Here is a 6,720-nt window from a genome sequence, read left to right on the forward strand (position 1 = left end):
GGGATTGATATTATGGCACGTGAGTTGTCCGTGCAACACGTGAGTTGTCCGTGCTTAGCGCTTGGGCTTTGTGAGCCCCTCCGGAGTCTGTACACACCCCCAGTAAGCGCAGGTACCTATTGAGTTTGAGTGTTGAGTGCTGAGTGCGAGTGTCGAGAGCCGAGTGCTGAGTGATGGAGTGACATTGCTGTGAGGATTCATTGCTTTTGTTGTTGCTGTATTTTACCCGTTAATTTCTTTGTAGCATTTATTGAATTGATAGAATTTACCTATTTATTTCTGCTTATTTTAAATTGTGATAAAGAAATAATTGAATTTTTCTACTTAGCTCGTCACTACAACTCAGTTCCTTAGTTATTTTTGTTACTACTGAGTCGGTTGTACTCATACTACACTCTGTACTTTATGTGCAGATCCAGGTGAGTTAGAGCGCGGCGTTCGTTGAGTTCAGGCCGGTTATCATTGGAGTCTGCAAGGTAGCTGCTAGCGTCCGCAGGACCTTGTTACTCCTTTTATCATTTCTTCTTTTGGACTGTATTGACAGTTAGACAGTTTTATTTCTTAGTTCATAGATTGAGACGCTCATGACTTAGTGACACCACGATGTTTGGGACTCATTTCCGTATTTTCTATAATTATATTTAGAGTTGATTTAGTTTATAAAAAATTCAAATGTTGGAAATATTTTATTAAATTATTATAATCGATTTAGTAGTAATATTTTGGGAAATAGGCTTGCCTTGTAACATGATAGGCGCCATCACGACCATGGTTAGATTTTGGGTCGTGACAATAATACATATTAAGAAACTGCTCGAGACCTTAAGTCGCTGAACGGGGCGTTAATTCTTAAAACGACAAGTTGGGTCGTTACATTTCAAAACCTTGCATTCTAGAGGTGCAAAGTTCATACTCTCCATTTCCCCAACACTGAATATTGCCCCCTCCAAAAAAATGTAGTAATAATATTTAATAAAATAAACATAAGATCTAAAATAAAAAACATTTTTTTTCTAGTTATAATCCAACCAAGTAATGCAATTTCATTGCTATTTATTTCTTCAAGTAAACATCATTGAATTAAACACAATATTCATCCGCCAATAAGGAATTCTATATTTGTAATAACAACGAAGACTTGTAATACTTCGTGATTAATGGAGTATTGACCCGAGTTGATCACTACAAATGCATACCCCTTCAACACAAATTGAAAACCCAACTTTACATTTCAGATCACGACGACAGTCTAATGTAGTCTTACACATAATCTTTCCCGTCACCACATCTGAAAATTACAAAACTCATTAGCACCTTAGGAAAAACGTTAGTTATAATAAATTGCTGATATGTGACAAGTAAAAGATGCATAATACTAAAACATTAGGTGCGACGATATATGCTATTAATTATTATCATCAGTTGAAAGAAATGTTTTATAACCTTTTAATTATGTGTCACAAAGTGATTGAATATAAGAAAGATAAAAATAATGAGAGAGATTGCAAGGGAAAGAAGGAGGGACCTTTATTATTGGTGGAATATGTCTTGAGAATTAAACATACGCAATTTCCATCAACACAAGTTGGAATCCCAGAGTCACATGCTATTTGACAATCTTCTCTACACTCACATGTTTCTGTTGTCACCACATCTGAAGATCACAAAACTTGTTGATATCAATGACGACATAAATTTTTGAAGGACCTAGTTACCAACATAAAGGGAAGCCCGTTGCACTAAACTTCCGTTATATGTGGGATCCGAGAAAAAATCGGACCACAAAGATCTATTGTACGCGGCCTAACCTTATATTTTTGCAAGAGACTGTTTCCATGGTTCAACAAGTAAAATGTGCGTCAGGTTAAAACGACCATATATATTACATGCGACTTTACGAGTGATTATACACAAACATTCTAATTTTATTCCCTATAAATATATGGTCTGCAGATTGAAAAGTGCCATTAGGTGCGTCATCAACATAAGCTACTATATCCTAGATATATTATGTTGTTTAAAAGAATTTCGTCGTTTGGAAAAAAAAATCTTTTGTAACGTAACCTTTTAAAATTACATCATCAAAATTTGCTAATGTTATAACTTAATTATGTGTCACTAAGGGTGTTTGGTACGAAGAAAAACATTTTTCAAAAAATATTTTTTAATTTTCTCATGTTTGGTTGGTTTAAATATTTTGGAAAATATTTTCTTTATGAACTCAATTGGAGGAAAATATTTTCCTTATCAAGAGAAGGGAAAACATTTTCCAAAACTCCTTCTCAACCTTCCCACCCTATCCCCCATCCTCACCGACCCACTCCACACCCCACACCCACCCACCTAACCCCACCCTATGCCTACCCACCCCACCTCTCTCTCCAAAAAGGCTTTTTTTTTTTTTCAAATTTTAATTTTTTCTTTCCGTGACTACACTGTCGCCAAAACTTTTCTGTTATTTTAGAACTTTGTGTTTTTTTTGTTTTTTTGTTTTTTCTGTAACAAGATTTACACTACAATGTAAATTGGTTAAAAAGTTAAGTGTTGCCGAGATTCTTTTCTCTGTAACAAGTAAAAAAGAAAAAAAACACATAAGTATAGTGTGACGTTAGTTTATCATAAATGGATTGAAGATTCGCCATCTGTTGGCAATACGTAACCAGTTTCCTTGGTTATCAATCAATTCAAATTTCACAAAGTTTTTTTAAAAAATTTAATTTTCGTAATTTAAAATTTCCTTTTTTTGTAATTATGAAATTTGTGGGTTCGGAAGGTTGTTGGTTCGAAAGTTTATGGCTTCATGTTTATTATATCTAAATTATTTATGAATACTCTTAAAAAATTATTTTCCTTAATTTGCATACCAAACACCGGAAAATGAATAAGATTATTACTTGTTTTTCAAGAAAATATTTTCCGTTATACCAAACACACCCTAAGTGATTGAATATGAGAAAGATAAGAGAGTGAGAGGAACCTGTATGACCGGCAGAATATGTCTTGAGGTCAGCTAAACATACGCACATCCCATCAACACAAGTTGCAAACCCAGATTCACATGATAGGTTACAATCTTCTCTAGTTTGACATGTTTGTTGACATGTTTCTACTGTAACCACATCTGAATATCACAAAACTCGTTAACATGTAGATCATATAATTTTGAAAGGCTTAGATACATAAACTACTGATATGTCACAAGTAAAGGATGCAAGGTGCTTCATGCCAAAACAACCATATATATATTACATGTAACTTTACGAGTGACTGAGATAATGCAAACCCAAAATTGGCGGGTTCAGTGGCTATAAAATTAATTATTATGTATTTATAAAATCTATTTTTTTTTCCACCTCAACATATATGTGAGATCGAAAAGCATTAGGTATGTCCGATTGGATATTTTATTATAGCCTAGATCCACCACGATGGTTGTCTAAGTAAAGGCCATCACCTGAAAGAAACTTTTTATAACTTGTTTATTCAAATTGCAGCTTAAATAAAGTTCACTAAGGTTATAATTTATGCTCGAGTTTTAGGCATATATTAAATGTTAGATTCTCTTGATTTTTTTGTGTATTTAATTTTATATATTTTGACATTTTATAATAAAAATTCTTACTCCGCTACCGATTATATAAATGAACCGGCAGAGAAGGGGAGGGTGAGAGAGAGAGACTGACCGCATAAAATGAGCAAGAAGGAGACTGCAAAAAACAAAGGCATCAAAGTCTTGGCCATCTCGTGTAAAAGAATGTCTTTTCAATTAAACTTTAGAGTGCTTTTTGACCACCACATTATATAATATTTAGTTCATCGAGAACCAGCTAATTTTCTTTCTAAAAAGAAAGTTAATGTAATCCATTCCCAATTAGGAATTTTCTTTTTAAAATTTTAAATCATGAAACTTGGTCAATGGATCAAAGAAATTCTTTGATCAATGGAAGGTAGTCAAAGAAACATGTCTAGCAGTTACAACATTACCATATATATCAAGATTTGATACATCTTGTTAAATGAATCTCCTGTATTGCAATTTATGTTTTGCTTTCATTTCGAGCGAGGGCTGCCCACCTTAATTTTTCAGAAAATTATACTGTGTATTAGATAAAAATTCATGTTTATGTACTATATATATTTGTTGAATTTCCTTAACTTTCTTTGTGTGTTTAATTCTCTATATTCAGAGGCGAAGCTATATTTTAATAAAGGTGGTCAATTGACTACCCTTCATCAAAAATATTATACTGTGTATATATATAAAATATTAAGTTTTCGAGGTATATAACATATATTGAATACTCTTTATCGGAATTTTTTTACTTCTTTCAAATTTAAACACCCTTGAGAAAATTTCTGGTTCGCCGCTGTCTATATTCTACACCCTTTAGTAAAAGGTCTAGCTCCAACACTGTATATAGACATTCTAATTATTAATTGCAAGTATTAAATTGTTTGATTTTGTGTTAACTTCGATTGCGTGGTTAGTATTTACTATTGAGTGTTATCTCTAAGCAAACCCCTTCCTCCCTCTCGCAAATCCTAGAATCTCCAAAGATCAAAAACCTTAACTTCTCTATTCTACGAAACTATTGAATTGAGGTGTAGCTGTGTAACGACTCAGTCGGTCGTTTTGAATATTATAACCCTGTTCTCCCATTTACTGCTCAATTTATGTCTTGTAATTGATTTATGACTTATCGGGTTAGTTGGTTTGGGTCCGGAAGGAATTCAGAATGAAATGAGACACTTAGTCTTATAATTAAAATTTTAAGTTAGAAAAGTGGACCAGATATGGACCTATATGTAAACAACCTCGGATTTGAATTTTGATAATTCCAATAGCTCCGTATGGTGATTTTGGACTTATGAGCATGTCCGAAAAAAAATATTTGGAGGTCCTTAGAAGAAATAGGGTTGAAATGCCAAAATTTGAATTTTTGGGAAGTCTGAACGGGAGTTGACTTTTTGATATCGGGGTCGAAATACGATTCTGAAAACTTTAATAGGTCTGTTATATCATTTATGACTTGTGTGCAAATTTGAGGTCAATAGCTCTATTATATTATAGGTTTCGGCGTTGCTTGCAGAAATGAAAAGTTTCAAAGTTTAATAAGTTTGAATTGGGGCGTAATTCTTGGTTTTAGCGTTGTTTGAGATGATTTGAGGATTCGACTAAGTTCATATGATGTTTTAGGACTTGCTAGTATATTTGGTTGAGGTCCTGAGGACCTCGGATGAGTTTCGGATGGTTAACGGATCAAAGATTGAACTACAACAGCTGCTGCAATTTCCTTATGTTGGAAATTTCTTCTGCCAGAATCAAGCCCAAATAAATCGAGCCCAGATTTGAGGGCCACGATCGAGCCCAGGGTCGAGGGCCACAATCGAAGGCAGGGTCGAGGATAAGGATCGAAGCCACAATCGAACCCAGAGTCGAGGGCCACGATCGAAGGAAGGGTCGAAGACATGATCGAAGGCCAGGGTCGAGGCCCAGGATCGAGGCCCAGGATCGAAGGCCAAGATCGAGGCAGAACCGAGGCAGTGTGGGCAGAATTATAAAGCAGGGACTTCGTCCCATTCGCCATTTTTGACAAATTGGAGCTTGAGAAGAGACGATTTTTGATAGATTTTCAAGGAAAACTTGAGGTAAGTCCCTTGTAATCATTTCTACTCCATAATATTGTATTATCATCGAATGATCCGACTAGATTACATGATTTTGAGGTATAAATTGTAGATTGTAACTTAGAAATTTGGAAATAAGATTTGTAGATTTGAGGGTTGAGTTGAGGTCAGATTTTGGTAAAAATTGGTATGGTTAGACTCATGGTTGAATGGGCTTTCGGATTTTATAATTTTTGTTAGGTTCCGAGACATGGGCCCCACGGGTGATTTTTTAAGGAAAACTTGAGATAAGTCCCTTTTAATCATTTCTACTCCATAATATTGTACTATCATCGAATGATCCGACTAGATTACATGATTTTGAGGTGTAAATCGGAGATTGTAACTTAGAAATTTGGAAATAAGATTTGTAGATTTGAGGGTTGAGTTGAGGTCGGATTTTGATAAAAATTGATATGGTTAGACTCGTGGTTGAATGGGCTTTCGGATTTTATAATTTTTGTTAGGTTCCGAGATGTGGGCCCCACGGGTATTTTTTAGCTAAATTTTGGATTTTTATGAAAAATTAGTATTTTCTTATGAAATTAATTCCAATAAATTTTATTGACGAAAAAGAATTATTTATGACTAGATTCGAGGCATTCGGAAGCCGATTTGTGAGGCAAAGGCATAGCAGAGTAAAGAATTTCACATTTTGAGGTAAGTAACATTGATAAATCTGGTCCCGAGGGTATGAAACCCCGGATTTTGTGTCATATAATTATTTTGGAGGTGACGTACATGCTAGATGACGGCGCGTGTGGGCGTGCACCGAGCGAATTGAGACTTGGTCCGTCCCGTGGAAAACTGTATATTTGAATAATTTATTGTTAGCTATATTCTCTCTATGTGTTGAAGAAATTTGACTACAAATCATGTTAACAATCATGCTTAGGCTATGTGATAGTACTGTTGGGAGCCACAGAGGTCGCGTACTTATTGAATTATTTTCTAATTGCTTCATTATACTCAGTCATGATTTTACTTGTGCATCATACCTCAGTCTTTCTTGATATTTGTTGATTTACTATGTTATTTTTGTTTGGGCTGATC

General features: G+C 34.6%; 1 long non-coding RNA gene across 1 annotated transcript; it reads right to left on the bottom strand.

Annotated features, from left to right (window-relative positions):
- Positions 1-1,531: 1,531 nt before the first annotated feature.
- LOC107808452 (uncharacterized) lies at positions 1,532-3,757 on the bottom strand. Its single transcript, XR_012706551.1, has 3 exons — positions 3,684-3,757; positions 2,978-3,121; positions 1,532-1,654 (listed from the first exon to the last, which is right to left on the bottom strand). It is a non-coding gene; the product is annotated as an uncharacterized LOC107808452 (long non-coding RNA).
- Between the last annotated feature and the right edge of the window lie 2,963 nt (positions 3,758-6,720).

The sequence above is a fragment of the Nicotiana tabacum genome, chromosome 24 (genome assembly GCF_000715075.1).
Source record: "Nicotiana tabacum cultivar K326 chromosome 24, ASM71507v2, whole genome shotgun sequence".
Classification (NCBI taxonomy): domain Eukaryota; kingdom Viridiplantae; phylum Streptophyta; class Magnoliopsida; order Solanales; family Solanaceae; genus Nicotiana; species Nicotiana tabacum.